The 23696-nt window shown below is 46.9% G+C and overlaps 1 protein-coding gene and 2 long non-coding RNA genes across 7 annotated transcripts in view; 2 read left to right on the top strand and 1 right to left on the bottom strand.

Moving 5' to 3' along the window:
* The window catches only part of LOC131821347 (uncharacterized), a 240401-nt gene extending 235115 nt beyond the window's left edge, over positions 1–5286 (top strand). For 2 of the 3 annotated variants that reach the window (XR_009349883.1, XR_009349885.1), the window contains exon 7: positions 5156–5286. This is a non-coding gene — a long non-coding RNA (uncharacterized LOC131821347). The remainder of the gene's footprint in view (positions 1–5155) is intronic. The other variant, XR_009349884.1, reaches the window with a different exon arrangement.
* Positions 3695–9908, bottom strand: LOC131821348 (uncharacterized). Of its 2 annotated transcripts, none has more exons than XR_009349887.1 (2): positions 9787–9908; positions 3695–6511 (listed from the first exon to the last, which is right to left on the bottom strand). It is a non-coding gene; the product is annotated as an uncharacterized LOC131821348 (long non-coding RNA). The 2 variants fall into 2 exon arrangements; XR_009349886.1 differs by having other exon boundaries at positions 9791–9904.
* RAI2 (retinoic acid induced 2) overlaps positions 9815–23696 on the top strand; it is a 58728-nt gene continuing 44846 nt past the window's right edge. Inside the window, exon 1 of one of the 2 annotated variants that reach the window (XM_059157396.1) lies at positions 9815–9957. The gene's annotated coding sequence lies outside the window, so the exon portion shown is untranslated. Of the gene's footprint in view, positions 9958–10187; positions 10540–23696 lie in introns of those variants that run through there. The other variant, XM_059157394.1, reaches the window with a different exon arrangement.

Genomic DNA, 23696 nt, shown 5'->3' with positions numbered 1-23696 from the left:
AGTGATTTTTAGATAACACTAAAGGCATGATCAATGAAAGAAATAATTGGTAAGCTGGACTTTATTAGAATTAAGAAGTTCTGCTCTGCAAAAGACAATGTCAAGAGAATTAGAGGACAAGGCTGGGAGAAAAGATTTTCAAAAGACATGTCTGATAAAGGGCCATTATCCAAAAATACAAAGAACTCTTAAAATTCAACCAGAAAAAACAACCCAATTAAAAAATAGCCAAAGACCTTAACAAACACCTCACTAGAGAAGATGTATAGATGATGAATAAGCATATAAAAATGTTATGTGTTTATCATTTATTATAAGGGAATATGTTATAACATGCATATGTTATAAGGAAAATGCAAGCTAAAATGACAGTGAGATACCACTTCCCATGTATTAGGATGCCAAAAATCTGGAACACTGATAACACCAAATGCTAGTGAGGATGTGGAGCAACAGGAACTCTCCTACATCACTGGTGGTAATTTGAAATGGTACTGCTAATTTGGAAGATAGTTTGGTAGTTTCCTATAAAACTGAATGTGCTCTTACCTTAGGATTCAGCAATCACATTCCTTGGTATTTACCCAAAGGAGCTGAAAACTTAATGTCCACACAAAAACCTGCACATGGATAGTTATAGCACCTTTATTCATAATTGCCAAAACTTCAGAGCAACCAAGATGCCCTTTAGTAGGCAAATGGATAAATAAACCATGGTACGTGTAGACAATGGAATATTAATCAGCACTAAAAAGAAGTGAGCTATCAGGCCATGGAAAAACATGAAAGAACCTTAAATGCTATTACTAAGTGAAAGAAGCCAATCTGAAAAAATCTGCATACTTATGAATCCAATATATGACAATCTGGGAAAGGCAAAACTATGGAGACAGTAAGAAGATCAATGGTTGCCAGGGGTTGGGAGAGAGAGGAGGAATGATTAGCTGAAGCACAGAAGATTTTTAAGGCAGTGAGAGTGCTTGGTATGATATTATAATGATGACGAAATGTCATTGTACATTTGTCAATATCTGTAGAATGTACAACACTAAGAAGGAAACCAAAGGCTTTAGGAGATTATGCTGTGTCAGTATAGGTTCATCAATTATAACAAATGTATCTGTCTTGTGAATGATACTGATATGGGGGGCTTGTGTATGTGGAGGGGTTGGGGCTATATGGAGAATCCATACCTTCTCAATTTTTCTGTGAACTTAAAACTGCTCTAAAATATAATAAAGTCTTAAAAAATAAATCAATGGAATCTATTATATCAACAGACTAAAGGAGAAAAATCAGTTAATCACTAGTAATTGATGCGGAAAACACATTTAACAAGATTCAACAGTCTTTCATAATCAAAAAAACTCTCATTGTCTTCTCCTTTCCCAAGATTGCTTTGGCTCTTCAGGGTCTTCTTTGGTTGTATGTGAGTATGAGGATTGTTTCTTCTATGTCTATGAAAAATGCCTTTGGAATTTTGATAGGGATTGCACTGAATTTTTAGATTACTTTAACAATATTAACTCTTCCAATCTAACAACACAAGGTATCTCTCCATTTATTTGTGTCTTCATTGATTTCTTTTCATCACTGTATTAGAGTTTTCAATGTACAGAGCTTTCACCTCCTTGGTGAAATTTACTCCAATGTATGTTATTCTTTTTGATGCTATTAGAACTGTGTCCCCCGCCCCCCAACTTCTTTTTCAGATGGTGTGTTGTTAGTGTATAGAAACACAACTGGTTTTCGTCTATTGATTTTGTATCTTGCAACTTTACTGTATTTGTCTATTAGGTCTAACGGTTTTTTGGTGGAGTCTTTAGAGTTTTTTCTTTTTAAGTATTTTTTTAAAAAGATTTATTTTAGACAGAGAGAACATGAGCAGGCAGAGGGACAGAGAGGGAGAGAGATAATCTAAAGCAGACTCTGTGCTGAACACAGGCCCAACATGGGCCTGACCCACGACCAAGAGATCACAACCTGCGCTGAAATCAAGATTCAGATGTGGATGCTTAACTGATTGTACCACCCAGGCGCCCCTAGAGTTGTTTTTCTATATAAGATCTTGTAATCTGCAAAGAGACAATTTAATTTGTTCTTGAGTTTGGATGCCTTTTATTTTTATTTCTTGCCTAATTGCTCTAGTTAAGACTTCCAGTACTATGTTGACTAGAAGTGAAAAGAATGGGCACCCTTGTGTTATTTCTAATCTTAGAGGAAAACTTGTAGCTTTTCATTGTTATGTATGATAATAGCTGTGGACCTGTCATATATTGGCTTTATTAGGTTGAGGTATATTCTTTCTATACCTAATTTTTTGAGAGATTTTATCATGAAAGGATGTTGAATTTTTTTCCAATGCTTTTTTCTATATCTACTGAGATGATCATATGGTTTTTATCCTTCATTCTGTTAACGTGGTGCATCACATTTGTTGATTCGTGTATGTTGAACCATCTTTGCATCCAAGGGATAAATGAAACCACAAGAGACCCCAGTTGGCCAAAACAATCTTGAGCAAGAAGAACAAAGCTGGAGGCATCACACTTCCTGGTTTCAAATTATATTTCAAAGCTATAGTAATCAAAACAATATGGTACTGGCATGAAAACAGACACATAGATCAGTGGAACACAATAGAGAACCCAGAAATAAACTCACACATATATGGTCAACTCATCTTTCACAAGGGCGCCAAGAATATACAATGGGGAAAGAACAGTCTCTTCAAGAAATAGTACTGGGAAAACTGGATATACATGCATAAAAGAATGAAATTGGATCCTTATCTTATGCCATACACAAAACTTAACTCAAAATAGATGAAAGATTTAAATGCAAGACCAAAAACGAAAACTTCTAGAAGAAAACACAGAAAAAGCTCCTTGATGTTGGTCTTGGCCATGATTTTTTAAATATGACATCAAAAGCACAAGCAACAAAAGCAAAAAATAAACAAGCGGTACTCCATAAAACTAAAAAGTTTTTAGGAAGCAAAGGAAACAATCAACAAAATGAAAAGGCAACATATGGAATGAGAGAAAATATTTGCTAATCATGTATCTGAGGTATAAAAGAGGTTAATATCCAGAATACATAAGGAACTCATATAACTCAATAGCAGAAAACCACAAATAATCCAATTTAAAAATGGGCAAAGGACCTGAATAGGTATTTTCCCAAAGAAGACATATAGATAGTCAACAGGTACATGAAAATGTGGTCAATGTAATTAATCATCAAGAAAATGCAATTCCACATGCAAAACCAAATGCAAAACCACAATGAGGTTAACATTTCACCTATTAAGACAGCTATTATGAAAAAGACATGAGATAGCAAGTGTTGTGGAGACTGTGAAAAGAGACCCCTTGTGTACTCTTGGTGGGAATGTAAATTGGTACAGCCCTCATGGAAAACAGCATGGAGCCTCCTCCAAAAAATTAGAAATAGAGGGGCATCTGGGTGGCTCAGTCAGTTAAGTGTGTGACTCTGGATCTCAGCTCAGGTCTTGATCTCAGGGTCATGAGTTCAGGCCCCTCACTGGGCTCCACACTGAGTATGGAGCCTCCTTAAAAAAAATTAAAAACTGAAATCCCATATGATCCAGCATCCCTACTTTTGGGATTTGTTTGTTGTTATTGTGACTTATATTTACGCTGTATTTAAATAAAGGACACATATACACAAATAAGATGCAAATACTCTTATTTAATTAGTAAGTATGTGAAAGAAATAAACTGACAAAGTATACAAATATTCCTTAGGTGTACAAGTAGAAAGCACAAAAATGGCCCATCTCCCTAGTAATCAGTGAATATAGTTTAAGACAAAATAAAACAAATATTTTGGCCTAGGCCGGTAAGTACTCACAAGGCAAGTACTCTCAGAGCTCACACTTGGAGTTAGTGGAATATCCTTTTTAAAATCAGTTTGGCAACATATAAGTGTTTCTGAGTCTGTCCCAGAAATATTACAGCTATGTATTTATTCTGAGAAATAATTATTAATGGGAACCTTGATATACACAAAGAAAGTAATTGTAGTGTTCATTACAACAGCAGAATTTGGAAATAGCCTACGCTCCCAACAGTAGGGGAAAAGCTAACTATATGGTGATGAATGTACTTGATAAAATTGTTCACGGAACCATCGAAAATGTCTATTTTGATTATGTAATATTAGGAAGCTATGGGAAATGTATATTAGTTGAAGTTATTAAGAGGCAAAAATAGGAGTAAAATCATATCTAATATTATTTCAGATGGGTAAATGCTATAGAGAGAAAAACCTGAAGGGAATATATAATCAACCATTGAGAGGGGTTATGATTGAATGTTTATACTGAAGATAGAATAGGCCGTTTTAGTTATATATAATTCTTAATGAATGTTACAATGAAAAATCATCTGAAAAGAATAAGTTATATGTATTCTAAAATATTTTCATATTAATTATGATTTTTTTCTAAAGCAATACTGTAGTTTTCAAAAGGTCACCTTATCTGTGAGTAAAATGTTTGTGCTTCAAAAAGACAGAAACAATCACTGTAAATCTGTAATGAAGACCCAGCTAATAGGAGTGTAGGAGATGGTCCAGGCTGGTGGTAGTCCACAATTCATGCAAATACTCTTGTCAAGGTTTGGGGCATTCCGCGGAAGGCAGGATGTCAGCGTCGCAGAAACCAGCTCTGTCCCGTGTGGACAGCCATCTGGCCATCCCAGGCCGAGGGAGTGGGATCAGGAGGCGGAGATCCACGTTCCGTGGAAGGCCTGAGAGCCACGCAGAGAAAGAGGCCCACAAGTGTCATCCTAGGGCTGGGGTCACGGAGAGGATGACCGGGGAATGCCGGTCTCAGGGGCCGAGCGATGGCTCGGGCACACAAGGGGCTCAGACGGAAGAAGCCAGCTTCGTGTCAGAGCCAGCCACTGCTGGTGTGGGTCGGAAATCGGGGCCCACAAGCCTCGGAGAGTCCCCCTGCGAGGGGCCGGGGTGGGCAGGGGCTGATGGTGAGTCGTGTCCCGAGAGCTCCGATGCTGACCCGGCCCAGGAGCCACCAAGGCAAAGAACAGCGACGAAAACTGCTAGCCGTCCTAGCGAGAGACACCTTACTCTCATTCTGTTTCCTCCTTCTGTGACATTGTTCCTACAGTGCACTGATCGGAGGAATCGTCTCAGCTAAGGACAGACAGCACGATTCAAGTCCACTCCGTGCCACACACTGATGCGCTCTCCCAAAATGCATGACCTTGTCGAGGCCTTTCACCTCCGGAGCTTCGTACAGCAAGAGAAACCTTGTCAGTCACGTTGGAGAGACTGGCCATGCGGGCATCGGGACAAACCCGGTGGGCCATCCCGGCATGGGAGGGGGTGGCAGGAGCACGCCGTCACCTGGGGTGTGGCTCCCCGTGAAGTTGCGGCCCGCGTCCGTCTGTCCGTGACCTGCCCGCTGGCCCGGTCCCATGGGTGTGTCTGTGAGGGAGGTCATCGCTCCCAACAGCCCGTGGGTTGCCGCTGAGAAAGCCCCCCGCGGCTCTTCTTCCGAGGGATGGCGGAGAGGGACCCTTGCTGTCGCCACAGTGCCCGGCATGGGGGACGCCCGGCATGGGATGTTGAGGAGCCGCGGCTCCTCGTCTCCCACTGCTCTCGGGGAGCGTCTCCGCAGGTACCTGCTGCGAGTGCTTGGGATAATAGTCTGATTGTCAGCGCTCATTGACACCCCAGGGCAACTTTGACGAGCTTCCCTTTCTTACCGAGAGATCAATCTGGTTCGTTTGTGAATAAATTTTTAAAAAAGGAAAGGCAAGTCTGGCACCTGGAAAGACGAGAGGAAAGAGAGGAGGACTTGGCTTATGTAAAGGGTGTGTGTGTGTGTGTGTGTGTGTGTGCGCGCACACGCGTGTGCATGTGTGTTTCTCTACCGAAAGTCATTTTCCCCGTCAGAAGGCTGGGGTGCGTGGGGTCATCTCTGAGCCAGCCTATTCTTGGTCCTTTATGCGCCAGTATTTCAGACACACTCGTGTGATTGCTGCCAGTATTTTCCCATCCAGCAAAATAATTTAGCTCTCCAAAACCAAATTGGAGTCTATTTTCCACTTAATCAAAATCCACTGCCTATTATTTCATGCCCCGTGACTTCAGATTTCTCTCCCGGCTTTAGTTTTTGTTTCCGGTCTTTTTTTTCCGCGGATAAACATGCTCTTACTTCGTTTCATGCGACCTGGCTTCTCGCTTCGCAGGTCCTGGGCTCTCCACTCATTTGGACAAACGCTGGTAGCCTCCGGTGACACACGGCTCCCAGCCCAGTCCATCCACCTGTTCCTCCACATGGAAAAGGAGGTTGTAAGACTTGCAGTAGGTAAGGGGTACTGAAGCTCCTTCAGACTAAGAGCCCCAAGCACGAACGTGAGGGGAGAGAATCCTGACCAGCTGTCACTTCCTGAGGGCCTCCTACCTTCACTTCCAGATCAACTTTCCGCTCTTGCATCCTTGCCTCAGGATTCTGCTTCTGGGGGACAGAGAGCACTCATCATCTCCAGTCCCAAATCTGCTTCTCTTCCCAGGATGTCGTTCTCAGTGCTTACCGCACCCCCACCCCATCACCCAGTCCAGAAAGCCAGGTACCAGTTACCCTAACTCCTCCCGTGCCCTCCGTCATTGAGTCCTGTCAATCCTGAGTACAACTGGCCTCAAGGTCCTGCCCTTCATCTCCGCTGGTCCTAGCAGGATTCAAGTCCTGATCATTGCCACAGGCCCTGTCACCTGTTCTCCCTGCTGCCAACGTCACTCCCTCCGGTCAGCCCTTCACACCTACCAACAGAGGGAGCATTCCTCCACCCAAATCTTTCTCAGTCATCCCTTGCTTAAAGCCTTCCTTGAGTGCAAGAAACTCCTTTACATGACAGACGACAGAGGAGGGCTGTCAGCTGCCCTCCAGCCCCCCCCCCCCCCAATTATTCTCAGGGCCTCCACCGCAGTCTCACAGAATATTTGCAGCCTCCAGAATGTGCTTTGCATCTGAGCTTTTGTGCCTGCTGTTCCTTTCATTTGTAATGTCTTTCCCTTACTTTGAAAAGCTCCCATTTATTTCTGAGTGCTCAGCTCTTATCGCCATGTCTGTGCAGTCTCCTCTGTTTGCTCTGCCCCATACCACTCTCTACCCTTTCCCAACACAAGGCTAGCCCCCCCCCCCTTTGGGGCTCACCTAGTCGATGTGATAAAACCCTGTGCACTACATAGTATCACACTGTATTGTTAGCAGTTCCTTTATTGGCCTCTGAGCTCCTTGGAGTCAGCAACCATATGTTAACCCTTTCTCTAACTATAGCCCTTAGCTTAGTGACTGGCATACAGCAGGTGCTTAATAGATGTTTAATGGATAAATAAATGAATCATCCTTCTGACATGTATGTAAAAACTAGATTATGAGGAGATGCTATGTTAGAAAAGCAAGGTATAGAGCAAAGATTCAGATCTGAGATGGGAAGTTTCTTGAGTCCTTACTTAAAATCACCAAATTTTAAAATCAGACATCTAGAAAATCATCCTGAACAGACCTGGAAGATTTTTGGGGGGTTCTTTCCCGCTATTTGGGCATACTGTTTCTTCCCTCCACTTTCTTGGGCATCCCTTTAACTATATGAATACGATTCTTCCATAGTAAGGTCTTATTTCTGTCCCCAGATATCTCCTCCCCTATCCAAACCTGCTCTATAATTATGGACTTCTTCGTTTTCCTTCTCTCTGCAACGGCAGTCACGATGAAAATACAGAAGGGTGCCACTGTACACTTCTGTGGAACCATAATGCCTGTTTATTATGCATTAATCTGAATCAATATAGTCTCTCCTGAAAACACAAGCCCCTCAAAGAGCAGCAAATATGAATCAGTACTGCCAGCAAGGATCAAACATTAACTCAGGGTTGTGATGAGGCCAACAAAAGAAATAGGCTAGTAATTGCCTTCCAGGGTATCAATCCCTACCTTATACACACATACCCCCTCGGCACACACAAAACCTTTATGGATCTTTCATCCATGAACTTGCCCAATTATAATTGCCCAGCTGTGTCTTTAGTTGTATTCAGGCTTAGTCCTGGCAACACAGACCTCATATACCTGATCCAAGGATTCAAACATTTGTGAGATCTCTAGAGGAAGTCTTTGGCTACTGGAATGGCTGAAGACACATTCACAGACAAATACTTCCACAGGTATCATTAATGACTCGAAGCTGATTTAAGACCCCAAGAGCCTGACCGAAACAAGTAGGAACTGGTACTTTCTGTTGATATTCCTTATTATCAATTCTTAAAGTTACACTGTGTGTCTTTCCGCCTCTATGTCAACTGAGTACTTCTTAATTTAACTGTTTTTTTTTTTTTTTCCCCGCAAAAGAGGAAATTCAGAATCAAGGAATGGTACCACCAGAGCTTACTTCTTTCTTACAAGCAGTGGGCACTGTGCATGTAGCTCACAATACTTTTCAGAGGCCACAGAAATGTTTTCATGTCATTTAAAATCAAAAGAAAAATTGATCTTCTAGGTTGAAGGAAATGTACTAACACATAACATTAATACATTTGTCTTTACACCAATACAACTGTAAAATATCACTTTTAGGTATTTTTTTTTAATGGAGAGGGGAAATCACAAAGGCAGAATTGTCCACAAAAGTCATAATGTGGCCCCGATTTCTACCACATTATGCTTGTAACACAACAGGGTTTGACCAGAACCTCTCAAATACAAGTTCAGGTTCCCATACTAATTATAAACTTGCCAGGCTGCTCTCTAGGTCTTTCACATTCTGTGTGGCCACCCCAAATTCTACAAGAGGGAAGTCATGGTTACTAGTCACGCTGTTGAGATGGAGGACTGAACATGCAAAGCATAGCTGGATCCAGACTGTTCTCTGCTCTGATTAAAGTAACATCAGCTCTGCCATTCTTTCTCCACTACCTTCGTCCTGCTTTGATTTCCAGGAAAAAAAAAAAAAAAATCTTTACCCCTGTAAGGATTAATTCAACCAGTGCAGTTGCTTCCTTCGCTCTCTTAAAACATTTATAGAATTTAGGTTATTTTATTTTTAAATGACCAATAGTACTACTAATACTTACTACTTATTTACTGATTAGCAATCATATTCAGTCACCGCTGTAACCCCAGGTCTTAGCCCTGGTGTCTGGCAAAACACCAAGTGCTTAAGAAATGTTAGATTAAGAAACAAATCACCTCTCAGGCAAGTTTGTGGAAATTAGATTCTGTCCGTGGGGCTAATTTTGCCTTTAATAATATTACACCTTGAGAGAAGGATCTTCTACCTGTATCACATTGGCATTTTAGGAGGTAATCGCTGGGCCCTCCCCACCTCTCCTGCCTCCATCAGCCAGCCACTTCCTTCCTCCGGGGCTCTGTTCTCGCTCTTCTTCATCCTGGGGTCTGGAATGGTCCCCAGCCCGCCACTTGGCAGCGGGATCCCCGCTCCGCGGGCCCTCCCCAATGTCCATCTCCCCCCTCCCCTGGCCCGAGCCTTGGGCGCCCCTTCCTCCTAACACCCTGCGCCGCCCACAGCCACGCCCTCCCCGTGGGCGAGATCACCTGTCCCTCCTCCGCCGCCGCCTCCTCGGGTACCCTCTCGCCCCCCTCCCGCTCCCCCTCCTCCGCCACCTCCCCCAAGCCCTCCCCTTCCCCGCCTCCTCCCACCCCTTGGTGTATATAGTAAAGGCCGGGCGCCGCACGCAGACACACACTCGCCCGGACACAGGCGCACACACACTCACGCACAACCGGCAGCGGCGGCGGCGGCGGCGACAGCGGCTCGGTGACAGCGGCGACGGCGGCTCCCACCGCTGCGCACCCCCTTCAGGCGGCGGGCGGCGACGCCAGACCGGAGAGTTCCAGCACCCGCGACCACCCCTTGGCTTCCTGGAGGCGGCGGCCGCAATTGCAAGGTAGCCACCGCGGTGGCCCGGTGCGGGCCGGGGTCCCCTTCCCCCGCCCTCCCCGTGCGGACCTGCCACCGGGACGCAGGGGGCGCGCCGGGCTGGGCGCGCCTGGCGGGGCCCGGCGCCCGGGGAGGGGCCTGCTCCCGTGGGCAGGACGGCGCCCAGAGGCCGGGGCCAGCTGGGAGGGCCGGGCGGGGGCGGGGACGCGGCCCGAGGCCGCCACCCGTGCGGCGTCCCCGGGCCCCGCTCCTGCTCCCGGCGCCGCGCACTGGCTGGCGGGTCCGGAGAGGCGGCGCCGGCCGGCGGGGCGGGGGCCCCGAAGTGGGTTTCGGGCCGCCACCAGCGCTGGCACCCGGCACAGAGGGCGGCGCGCGGCGGACTCCGCGCCCGGGCACCGCACCGGGCCGCCGCCGGCTTTGCCGCTCTGCCCCGGCCCGGAAAACCCGGCGCCTTCCAGGCCCTTCGAAAGATGGATTCTGTTGACGTATCTGGCGGCCCTGGCGAGCCGGGTGGAAAGTTGGGTTTTGCCAGATCGCGCTGGGCTTGTCTTTGTGACGCTCGGCCAGCCCCGCATCCCCCCGAAGCCCGGTGAGTGTGCGTCGGCGTCCCGGGAGCCTTCGTGCCCCCCAATGCCCAGACCCGGGGTGGCCGCACCAGCTCGGGCTTTCTGCCATGTTAGGCATCGAGCAGCGTTCTCGCAGCGTTTTTGCGTGCGTTTCAGCGGTGCCTTTTGCTGCGGAGGGAGTTACCGCTTCCCTCGGCGTTGGCTTTTTCGGGGTTGGGGTTGTGCTCTGTGTGTTTGCTTGTTTGCCGTTTAAAGCCCGACTATTGTTCAGGATAAGCTCCGCCTGGGTGGGGAAATGGCATCCCACCACAGTTGCCGGCGAGGGGTAGAAATGTTGCCAAACAGCTGCTGCTTTGTGTTTCCCTATCAGAAGTCCCTGGAGTAGGTTTGGGGCACGACGGATGGATGGAGAGAGGGATGGGGCACGGAAGAAGAAGGTGGCTTTGGAGGAGCGAATTGTCACCCACCCCATGGCATGCAGTCAGCCTCCCTTTTTGCCTGCCAAACTTTTATGAATATTCCTTTTGTGGCAGGGGAAAGCTTAATGAATTCAGCCCAGTTTTCCAGGGAAAAGCAACCCGGCTTTAACAATGGTTTGAGAACTTAATCAATGAGAAAGGCAGGGAGAGGAGGAGGAGGCGCTGACACCATATGGGGGGGGGGGGACGGGTGTGTTCTGCTGCTTGCAGTCAGGTAGGGGAGAGGTGGGCAGGGCGGAGCGCAGCTCCTGGGTGGCCGGGTTCCGGGAACTGTCGGTAGCTCTTACCTGTGCCCGCTGGAGCCACCCCCTGTCGTGCCCGCATCTCACGGTCTGCCCAGAACCTCCGCGGAGGGGCTTGAGGGGCGCCCTGCCGCCAGCCCCCCTCATCTGGCGTTTTTAAGGACGTGTAAATATTTTGCTGAGGATAAGTGACATCAACAGAATGATATTCCGCAGAGCCCGGGTGTGCAGCGATGATAAATAGATACGGCCAAACAAAGTTTTGATAACCGCGGATTCTCATGGCTCGCTCTGTTTCATTTGGGTCTTTGTTTTTGTTGGTTTAGCATTATCTCTCATCCTCTGGTGTGACCCCTTTATTTAGCTGATTTTGGAAGCTTCTCTTTAGAACAGAGAGAAAAGCAGCCAGCAGGGAGAAAACAATTCTTAGCCTTGCATGCAAGGTTTGCTTTGCTTCTCGCAGGTCCTTCCCAGCGTGGGCTAAATGCCTCTCTTCCTCCTTTTGAGTCTTCAGAATCGTTTGTTGATTGACCAAGAGACTTGGGATAACTTTGCAAGTGTATTGTGATGTGCTTTTGGTACAGCGGAGGGGTGGCAGTGTGGGAGGGGGCTCTGGGGAGGCTAGCGGGTGGGAGCCACTCACCAGGGCAGCATTGTGGCCCCTGCCCCACTGTTTTGTCATTTGCCTTTTCTTCTCAAAGAGGAGCGGGGGGAGCTGTGCCACTTTCAGAAGTCGGGGGTAGGCTGGAACGCACAAAACACACAGCTGGTGCCATCTCAATTTCCCTGCCCCTTAGAAGCCCTAAGAGGCCACCTACCCACCCCGAATCCACACCCCGCCCCCCCCTTAAATATCCTACAAATGGCCACTTGTGTCTCATCCTGACTGATGCCTACTAGAGGCATTCCAAGGCAGCCCGAGCACGGTGAGCCACGTCAGACTGGAGCTTGGCACCAGCCCATGCAACATGGGGGTGGTCCTTTATCAAGCAAAGAAGCACCAGACGTCCTGCTGTTGAGGTTTGGCCCCAGAAAACCTGCCCATCTCAGGAAAAAAAAAATGAGAAAACAGAGTTCCAGGTGATGCCAGTCACCAGTATAACAACTTGGTCAGTGGGCATTTGGGCAAAAACTCGAAAATAAATAAAAAGTCTTGTAGCCAGAAAACAGCCTCTGAGACAGGGCGTCTGGAAAGCAAGAAAGAAAAAGAAAATGCAAGAGGTGTGTGATGAGGTGACAGAGCTGACAGAGCCCTAGCTGCAGCCCCCCGAAAGCTAGATGGGACTGGCCTCCCCAACTCCATCTGATCCTGAATGGAGGTTATTCTGGATGTGGCCATCTCCACACACAGCATGCTCTGAATGTATAATAAGAAAAGAGCCAGTGTCTGTTCTCTGGCTCCTTCCCTAACCTTAGATCTGGGGGGCGGAGGGTAGTGCAGGGGAAAGGAATTAACATTTGTCGCTGTCCTCTGTCTGCCAAACGCTTCACATGTGGGAAACCATGATGTGATGGAGGCATGATTTTCCAGATAAGGAATCTGAGGCTCAGAGAACTTTCCAGTCGTGTGTCTGAGTCCCGACTTTGGTGGTTATGAATTAAAGGAGCAGCACATCCCTCTAACCCCTCTTCCAAGTCTCTTATTTATTTCTCCCAAAGGCCAGAGTCCTCAGCCCCTCCATGTTCAAAAACTGTGGTTCCCAGCCTGGGAGCAGGGAGCCTACAAGTGAGGCAACCCAGTCAGCCAGGGTACATGCTCACGTGCCAAGTGCATAGACCCCAGATAGTCCCAGACTATTTCAGATGGAAAGACTGTGTCTTGTCATCTTGGAATTTCCAATGCCCAACTGTTGCTTAATAAACAGGAGTTGAGTGACTAAGTGATGGAACTGATGGAGCAAATGGTGGGGGGAGGGGAGGCAGCTGTAAGTCATCATCAAGGGAGACTCAGCAGGGAGAAATCCAGAGATGTTTTTTCTTTGCTTGGGGATTTGGAGTTCCTGGTGTCGTGCTCCATTTCTAGCTTGTGGTAGGTCCAAGTCAACAAGTTTATGTGGTATGGGCAAGAGCATTCCCTTTTTTACAGGTGAGGAAACTGAGCTTAGACAGATTAAATAATTAGCTCTCCATGGAAGGACCGAAGGATGGGTAAAGTATTTCTGACTCTGTCTTGAATAAATAAATTCTCAATAAAAATGAGATGAGATCTTACCACGCACATGCATCATGTACACAAGTCCCTTAGTCCCTTTCCAACAAGATGGTAGCCTTTAACCCGCTAGAAATTCTGGAGCCACTGGAAGAACCAGGTTTGGAATCCATATGTGATTCTGCTGCCTCCCTGATCAGGGGACCTCTGAGAATGAGGCTCTCGAGGCTCATGGAGGGCAGAAGTTGGCTAATTATCCTCTCCCCTGTACAAAAGCCTGCATGGGATTCTGAATTAAGCTTGATTTGGGGTTCAGGGTGCCATCCTTGCAATAGAGTTGGCAGCTCTTGTCTTTGGAGATAAGATTACCACTTCTTCCTCTCACCTGTTCATCTGCCTGGATGCCCATCATCTCGTTCTTTCTAGACCCAAAGCATCTCCTTTGTGGCTCCGCCTTTTTTCATGAGCCTCTTGAATCTACCTCTCTCCTGTGTTCTGATGGCAACTGGCGAGGAGGTGATTTTGGTGGTTGCATTTGTACTTCTGGATTTTGCACATGACCCTCCTTCCCTCTCCAACCAAGAACACACACACAAACACACATACATGGGCAAACACAGGCGCACATAATTTGATCATGTTTCCTTATCTGCTTCACCAAATTAGATTGCAAACCCAGAATTGTTATTGAAAGAACATACGTGACTTTGGCGATCTTCTGCCCCAGCCCCTGCCTGAAGCAGATCAGAAGAGCTAAGATGGGGGCGGCTCAACCCAGAGATGCTTTGACCAATTATTATACTTGCTGGCTTTCCCACTGCTGTGGGGCATCCCCCCCCACAATGTAGGCATGGGCCCTGGGATTCTCATAAAAGCCCATTTTAATCTCCCCTTAATAGTAGGTCTGGGCTTCTAGAATATCCCAATCCTTGCCATTCCCATTTCTGCTTTAATTCTTAGCTCCAGGAACTTGATGGCTCACCCTGCTCTCACCTGTCACTCTTTCTTCCCACAGCTTTTTGGTCTTGTACTACACTGTCTAATAGAACCTTTTACGATGATGGAAATGTTCCATTATCTGCACCATCTCCTACAGTAGCCGCAAGTCACATGTGGCTATTCGTAGTCGGAAGGTGGCTTAGTCCAGAGTAGGAAGCGCCAGCGGGATAACGTATGCACGTGATCTCTAGGACTCAGTACAAAAAGAAAAGAATGCAAAATAGCTCATTAATAATTTTTATATTAATTACGTGGTGCAATGATAATATTTTGACTATATTGGTCAAACAAGTTACAGTATTAAAATGAATGTCACCTATTTCTTTTTCTCTTTTTCATGTGCCTACCAGAAAAGTGACAACATATTATTTCTGTTAGGCAGTGTTTCTCTAGAGCCAACTAGAGAAACCAGCCTGTGCCTTCAGCCTCATGGTACTTTAGGGGACATGAAGACCCTCTGTCTCCATGGCAGATGGGAGGCACGGGCTGGCAGCCTGGTCTCGGGCAACTTTGATTTTCGGTAGCTAAGGTGTTATTTGGAGGGGAGTTGCCTCATCAAGGCTCTCCATGAACATGTTTGGTCGGTCAGGTTCCCCCGAGGAGTGTGGGCTCCTGAAACTTTGGGGAGCTCAGACAGCAAGGCAGGGCTGGGAACGGGCAGGGCTGGCTTGAGTGAAGTGACCCCTTTCCTCTCCTCTCTGCCATCTCACCCCCCCCCCCAGGCTGGTATCTTTATCTAGTGGAGAGCTGTCTCTTGCCTGAGCAGCTGATTTCCTGAACACCTTGTCTAGGAGTATCCTTCCTGGGGATTTGTGCTTGGAGAAGAGTGTCCCAAGTAGGCACCCTAATGGTGAGAGTGGGTTATTTGGGGCTGGAGCCAATCTTATAGAAAGGAAAGGGGAAAAGAGTATGCACATAGTGATTTCCTGACAGCTTGATGAAAACAAGAGCAAGGAGATACATACAGTTTCTCTGATAGAAACAGAATAAATGCAAGGAAGCCCAGTTTCACACACCACGGTGGTGCAGATGAGGAAATCGGACAAAGGGACGGTTGCTGGGGAAGGGGGGAGGCTCCCAGCCAGCGCTGTGGTCTTCCTGGGCCCTTCCCTGGGAGATGGGCACGGCCCAAGTAGATGGAAAAGGCTGGATTAATGAACTTGGGGCTGCGGTGATTTATAGGTCAGGCCCTGTGGCTCTGGCCCCTGAGGGGGCTGCCCCCATAGGGGACCCTTGGCTGACCTCCTTGAGCTCCTCGGAAGGAGCTGGTTTTGTTTCCCATGGCAGACGCAGACTGTTTACTGGAGCACAGGAAGAATCCGACATTCTGGCGAAAAATAATTCATTAACAGCCAGGGTATTACCAGTTCCCTGGAAAAGCTCCTCCAGCTGCACTGCAGCAACTGCTCTTTTTCAGCAGCAGATTCGGGCCTTGCTGGCAGCCAAGACTGGGTGCATTGGGGGCGTTTTTGTCGTTGTTGTTATTTTTACTTTTGTGCGAATGGCTACTTTGGCCGTATAATTCAGAGAAAGGAATAGTGGCCTGGTAGGGTCATGATGTATAACTGTAAGCCATTGTTTCCTTCCTACTTGAAGCCTGGAAGCTCTAGGCCAACTCTAGGAACCTGCATTTCTCCTGAAGAAAGCCCACCCCCATGTTAGGGGCACCGTAGAGCCACACAGAATATTCTAGAACTGAAGGAAGTTAAGAGAATCTCAACACCTGCACTTAAGACGCTCTGGAAACAATTGGCTGAAGGACGGCCCCCCCGCCCTCTGTCCCAACTTCACGCTCCCACATACACAGAAACATCAGGCAGAAAGTCCTGTCTTGGCTGTGTGGGATTCTTCGCTTACTATTAATTGACACAGTGGGGCCAAAGTATATGATTCATCATCCCAGTTTTGAGGGCATTTGGAAAGCCAGGCAGGCATAACCAAGAGAATGGGCTGCACGTTTTGCTCACTAAGAATGATTGAATCTACAATAAATAAAATGGAATGATTCAGGAAGCTTTTTATGCTCTGGAAAAATCTGCTTTAAAAAAAAAAGGTTTTTGTCTGCTTGTTTGTTTTCTATGCCTCATGTTCAGAAATGTGTACCCAGTTAGCAAGAAATGGAAAAGAATGGCATTTCCTTGTTTTCGTTTTTTTAAAAAGCTCTAATTGCAGGTTAAGTAAAATACGATGTATTGATTTTGGTTTTGTATGGAACATAACTAGAGAATCATTTTATTTTATGGGATATTAATTTCCATCCATTTAGACTGATGAAATATGCATTTAAAATGCACCCTATCTACCCCTGCCATCACTGCGGTATTTGTTTCTTTCTTTTAGGGGGAGAGAGAAAGGGGGGGGAAGAAAATGTGAGTGAGCATGTGAGCAGTGGGCAAGGGAGAGAGAGAATCTTAAGCAGGTTGCATACCCAGCACAGAGCCCAACGTGGGGCTCAATCTCACAACCCTGAGATCATGACCTGAGCCAAAATCAAGACTCAGGTACATGGGAGTGCCTGGGTAGGTCAGTCGGTTGAGCATCTGACTCTTGGTTTAGGCTCAGGTCATGATCCCATGGATTGTGGGGTTGAGCCCTGTGTTGGACTTCCGACTTCCTGTTCAACAGTGGGGGAGGGGGGTGGAGTCAGCTTGAAGATTCTCTTCCTCTACCCCTCCCCCATAGTCCCTCTCTCTCAAAAAGATAAGTATTTTTAAAAACCGAGTCAGGCACTTAACCAGCTGAGCCAGCCAGGCACCCCTCTCACAGTATTTCTTTAATGTTCCTAGGTCCAGACTGAGAACCTATGGCACTTGTTTGGAAAGGAATAAACATGTCCTTAGCTAACGTATATGTAAACCAACCTTAAATGTCAAGGGAAATGACATCTTCTCCCTTTGAGGACTGCCAAATAGATGAATATTAAAGGCTGAGCATTTTGGTTTTATCTAGCACATAGTTTCTCCACCTTGGCCCTGTTGACATTTTAGGCCAGATTTTTCCTTGTTGGGGTCAGTGGGTCTGTGCGCTGTAGGATATCAGCAGCCCGTCTGGCCTCTACCCACTGGATGCCAGTAGCACTGTTCCTGGCCACCGCAGTTGTGACAATCCACAATATCTCCTGAATTCGTCAAATGTCCTCTCTGAGGCAAAATCGCCCCTGGTTGAGAAACACTGGTGTAGACCAAGGTTTAATAAGTAATTTGTGGGTTTTGGTGAATTGATTTTGAAATAGTAAAGGACACAGTTTATCCCCCAGACTTTTATATATACTGTTCATGGGGGCAAAGAATGAACACCTGGAGGTGTGTCATTTGCCTGATTTCACTCTAAGGTTGGTGGATGAGTCTGTAAGATTGTATAAGCAGAGAGATTTTTTTTTTTTAAGGCAGGCAACTAAATAAGGTGTAGGTAAGTAGGGGTACTGTTATAATAAGGGCTTTTCTGGTTTTTCATAGAGCAGGTTTATTCCTCCCTAATTTCTTTTTCATGCGCACCTGATTCCAGGCATGCCTTCAAAGCCAGCAGGCATCTTCTTCCACCCTACCCCCTCTCCACTGTCACTTCTCCTGTAGCATCTTAAGCCTGAACCAATTAATTTAGCCCGTTAGTGTACTTGGGAGAGCTCTGTGCGTAACCCTGTAATAGACTCATTTCGGATCGTGGCAGCCCTTTACCCGCCACTAATGTCTATGTTTTCCAGGGCTGTTGAGGGAGAATGTCAGTGGTGGGCAGATGGGGTATTTTTCAAGATGCCGGGGCATTCAGATCTCGGTGGTCCTTCTCAGCCTCCCCAGTTCCCTGTAGGCAGATAGACCTGGTAGTGCCTGTGGTCAACAGCAGCAGGGGGACGGCTGCCGCTGGGACAAGCCTTTAGCCTTCCTCTTTCGGAGGGTCCCTTGAAAGGCTAGAGAGAAGGGTTAAGCATTCTCAGGGGAGGCATCCTGGGGCTAAAACATGGAACTGGGATGCGCGCTGTCCCAGAGGGAGAACAGAGAGGTGGGTCACACGTTACCCAGGCAAGCATCCTGAGGTCAGTGTGTCCTGCCGGTCTTTGGAGTGCAATGGGCCATGGGCGGCGCTCAGTGCCGACCTCAGTGCGGGCAGGGTCATGGTGCGGCCATCGAGGCCGACTGACCTTTCCCAAGGAGTGTCTGAAGGCATCCCGAGGGTCAGGCTCCGCCAGTGAGGAGAGGTGGAAAAGCTGAGGACATCGGGGTGGGCCAAGCCAGCAGCACACCCTGCATGGGTGAGTTCTAGCCTCCCCTGGAGAGCAGGTCGATCCTTCCTTGTCGTCCTGAAGGAAGAGGCAGTGAGCTTGGCAGACATCCACGGCGTGCCAAGTCCAGGCAGATAAATAATTGACTCGTAGCCCAGGACACTTGGTCATTCTGAGTAGGCAGCCAGGATTTGGGTGATGGTTGCAAGACTGGGAGAGGAAGCAGGATCATAAATCTGGGCTTTGGAGGCCAGTTTCGTGGCGTAGAGGCCACCGGGGCCACCGCTGTGTGCCGCAGAAGCAAACAGACAGGTCCAAGTGGTGTGTGGTTCCTCAAACTAATGGCAGTGGCAGTGGCTGTGAAACACATTTAGACCCTTGTCATAAAAATGCAAACAGTCCTCCTGCTATAGGGAAAAGCTAAATAAACTCCATCGCAGCTGTATTAAGTAGAAACAGATTTGAAAATCGGGTGTTTTTTTTCCTGAGACACTTATTTATAGCAGGTTGGGCAAAGGCTGCCACTATCTTTCGCGACTCCGGAAGAGTGTTTTCCAGATGGTCCTTGCTGTTTTTCTCTTTATTAAGCTTAGCTGAACACGGCCTCACTTGGAAAGGTTCATCGAAACTGGTGTTCTTTTTTTCAGATTACAATGGCCATTGATTGGCCAACAAATCAATGGATGGGAATGGATTGAGCCCGTGCTGATGAATTTCCTTTTACATTTTAGAAATCAGAAAAATATCAAGGAAAGCACAGAATAGGGTGCTCATTCTTTGGCTGTATACATCAGCACTACGGAAATCATCTGGGGCTACATTTTCTATTAATTTACATTTGCTTTTCTTTTTTTTTTTTTCTAAATTAATGCCCTTCTTTTTGCTAAACCTCTCCAACATCACTGTTTCCTTTCCAACATCTAAACAATGTCCAGATATATTTCAGATTGAGCAATTAGCTCTGGCTGCAGTTTCCTTTTAAGAAAAAAAAATCACTAACCCGCTAGACTAAATATGAAATTATTGAACGTGAAAATCTCAATCCGAGACCATTTGTTCTAGGATCCTTTGTGGTTTATCACTTGCATTTTAAGAGGGCAAGAAAAGGCTGATTCTGCCCTGCCTTTCCATGCTGGACACACCCACACCAAGAAACCTCAAGCTTTGTTTTTGCTCTTAGAAGCCGGGCAGCTGGATCTGGGGTCATGAAGTCTGATTCTTATAGCCCAAACCACGCAGGGAACCATTTCGGAATGTCACATAAACCATTGGTCCCCACAGACCAGGCATGTGACAGAATTTCTGCCCATTCACAGTGTAATGAAAGAAAAGTGAAAATGTGGTGAGTTTCCTTCTTAAAGCCAAAACTTGTCCATTTCACAGAACTGCCCTTTATTCTAAAATGGCCTTCCTACTTGTCTTGGTGTTTACGGCTCTTTTATGAATGATCAAGACTATCCCTGACATTTGCAGTTTAACATCTTTTTTGACAAAGTCGGAAGTTGTCCAGCTCATGTTGGAGCCTCCATTTTTTCCAACGTTGCTCATCCAGGAGACCTAACTGCATTATGATGGGAAGCCTTTGTTAGGATTCTGAAGCCAGAAAAACCAACCGGAGCAAGAGTCTTGCTCTGAGTTCCCTTACTCGATTCTTCTGACGCATCAGCCACAGGCCGCTGGCTCTGTCCGCAGCCCGTGGGAAGCACGGAGTCGCATCTCCAGAGGAGTTTGAAAGGGGAAACTGGCTTCTTGGACGTGGCTTCTGAGCATGCATCCTGAACTCTGGGAGCCTGGCCTTTTATCCCTGATGGTGTTTTCAACTCTGTGGCCGGCTCTTACAGGTTCTACCCACCTTCCTCCTCTCCTCAGCCCTGCCCACTGCTGCGTGAGCCAGCAAGCCTCAGCAGGGCTCCCCTAGGCATGGCCCCGGTGTCCTTACTGGTCGGCTCTACTCCTGTCCTTTCTCCCCCAGCCGCTGTTCCTCTCCGTAGGCATCTCTCTAGCCTTGTCACCCCAGCTCCAGAACATTCCGTGACTCCCTGTTTCTTTAGTTAAAAGAAAACTCCACATATGAAGCCCTCTTCCCATATTCCCAGTCCATTCTCGCCCTCACGACTGGCCTTCAGTAGGATAATGCCTCTGAGGTGTACAATTATCTGGGGGTTCGTTTGTTTTCTTATCTGGAGGAGATCTGCAAGAAGGTTACAAGATCTCTTGGGCATCTTTCTAGATGAAGAACACTGAAGCCCTGAGTCTGCCGTAATGGACCATCACAGAGATTATGACATTTGTGTTTGGAGGCAGGGGAGGAAGGAAGGAAGGAAGAGAGAGAGAGAGAGAGAGAAAGCAAGCCCCCAGAAAATGAGGCTCTCTGGCTTCAAGAACTTTAGCCTTACCACAAGTCTCTTAAGTACTGCTTCTGGATGGGGAGGCCACCTTTCTAGCCGGCCGACAAATGGTTATTGCTTCAGGACGTGCTGCTGAAAATAGAGCCGCTCTCACAGGCGCTGAAACTTGGAGTCGAAACACAGCAGAAGGAGTCTGTCCTAGCCAATGCAGACTGTCCATTCCATTAGCAAATATCTCCAGGGGTTGCTCATAAAATCATAATAGCAACAATATGACCTATCATTTCTCAAGCTTCTACTATAGCCTGGACGATTGTCAAGGTGATTTACATTTTATTATTTTATTTCCAGCTTTGTAACCCCCTTAATGAGATAGGTGGGTATTATTTCTCAAAAGAGGAATCAGGGCTCCGAGAGGGTGGTAGCTTATACAAGGTCACACAGCTCGTAGAAAGTGGATCTGGGATTCTATACCACCTGATTCAGTAGAACTTCCATTCTACACTAGAAATACACTCTATGCTAGGACGCTGGCTGTCCAATATGGTAACCGCTAGCTGGAAGTTGCTGTTGAGCACTAGAAATGTGACTAGTATGGCTGAGACCTGACTTTAAAATTTTATTTTTAATTAATTTTCTTTTTAATTTTTTTCCTTCAGCATTTCAAGTGTATAGTTCTCTAGTATTAAGGACATTCACACTGTTGCGTAACTCTCGCTAGCGTCTACCACCCGAAATCTTTTCATCTTGCAAATGGAATCCTGTGCCCGTTACACACGAACTCCCCGGGTCCCCTCCCCCAGGTCCCCGGCAACCACATCTATGTTCTTTTTTTTTCTTTTTAAAAAACATCTCCTTTCCCCCCACACCTGAGCCTCTGGTAACCACCATTCTACTCTGTTACTATGAGTTTGGCTTTTTTTTTTTTTTTAATTCCACATTTAAGTGAGATTGTAGATATTTATCTTTCTTTTCAAAAAAAAATTCAAAATGTAAATTGCCACCTGGGGCTAGCAGCTACTGTCTTGGACAGTGCAGCTCCCGACAATGCCCATCTCACAGTGCCTTTCTGTCCTTCTGCTCCCAGCTTTCTTATAATGTACTTCCAGTCGAGCACAGCCCCTCCCTTTCTCAGAGGCCTGCGGGGATCAGTGGTTCTCAACCTTTGGTGTGCATTCAGATCAGCTGGAGTGCTTGTTAAAATACAGATTCCTGGGACCAAGCCTGGGAGCAGGTCGGGAGTGAGGCCCAAGAATTTGCATTTCTAACAATTTCCCTGGTGCTGCTGGTGCCAGGGTCTTTGGTTGAACATTATCTACCTGGGCTTAAGAACTAATTCCTGCATCTTAAAGTGGTATGGCCTGGGGTTCCGCTGTTCGCTTCTGGTGCACAGAGAGCAGCAGGGGTCGCTGGCTCAGGTCCTTTGGGAGAAGCTTTCTTCTTGCTGCTGTCCTGGAGACCTGGCCCTCTACCAGTCCCAGCTTTATTTGGGCCACAGTTAGATCTGGTCAATCCCTTGGCAATTTTTCTGGAATGCATTCATTTTAATTTGGGGCTCCTTGGGAGAGGAGATGGAAAGCCGGGGGTGGGGCGGTGTGTGTGTGAAGCAAAGGTACTATGTCTAGGAATTGTCTGAGCGCCCAGGTGATGGGCAAGTATGGACATGTAAGAGTATTTGTTGTCCAGCCTACTGTTCTCTGCAATTAAATGGTGGCAGAAACGTTAAGTAGGAAAGAAAAAAAAAAAAGGAGGCAGGTGAAGGGACAGGTGACAGAGCCAGGTCCCCCAGCCGTGTATCTTCATCCTAATTAAAGCCTTTGTCCCTTTTAGAGGGCAAAGGCTATTTGCCGTGGGGCAGTGTTGGAGGCGAGGCAGTGTGAGTGACCAGGGGGCCTGGAGAGGTCCCTGGAAAGGGGACTGTCATGTTGGAGACCTTGACTCTTGATCTAGCTTTCAGTGGTGCTGAGAATGTTGTTCTTGTTTTTGAAAGAAAGAAAAAAAGAAAGGAAGGGAGAAAGGAAGGAAGACAGGTGTAAAGAAGTAGCTGAGGTTACTCATGAAAGTAGCTGTTAGGCTGTTTTTCTTATGAATATTTATAAAATAAAAGAGCAATATGGAATCACTTTGGGTCTACGTGTGCACAGATCTTCTGTGTTTTCTCCCATGGAGCCTGTTCTTTCCTCTTGCCATTTTCTCTCTTTGTTTTGTTGTTGTAGTTGTTTCATTTTTGGAGAGCAGGAATCATGTGTCTTTTTTTGTGGCTTGGTCTCAAACCAGCCTTCAGTCTCTCGAGCCAGGCAGCACTTCCTAAAGTTCATTTTAATCACCATGTTTAACAACCCAGCCCTCCTTGGCTCCTGGCACTGTGCTCTACAGCTCTTAGATGCTGGTAGTAATCTGCTTCATACAAAAAAAGTACAAACACACACATTTCTTCCAGTTTATCTGTTTCCAAAACCAAGTCTTCAAAGGCATGAACTCAAGGCCCATTTCTGCTACTGCAGGGGTTCCGTCCCTGTTGATCGGTGGTGGAAATGTCAACTTCCTGTGCTTTGAGTACTTCCATCATGTCACTTAGCTCTGGGCCACCTACCCGGGAGAGAGCTCAGCAAGTCGGAGCACACCTGTGGGGCCCCGCCCCCTTCCCTCTCGTGTCTGTCTCCACCACTCAGCAGCGGTAAGACCTTCCTTCCTCCAGTCCACCAGACTGAGCCTCAGCTCCATTTTGGACATTTAGAACATGAAGC

The sequence above is a fragment of the Mustela lutreola genome, chromosome X (assembly GCF_030435805.1).
Source record: "Mustela lutreola isolate mMusLut2 chromosome X, mMusLut2.pri, whole genome shotgun sequence".
Classification (NCBI taxonomy): Eukaryota; Metazoa; Chordata; class Mammalia; order Carnivora; family Mustelidae; genus Mustela; species Mustela lutreola.
Note: the sequence above shows the minus strand (reverse complement) of the source record. Positions and strands in the feature narration are given on the sequence as shown.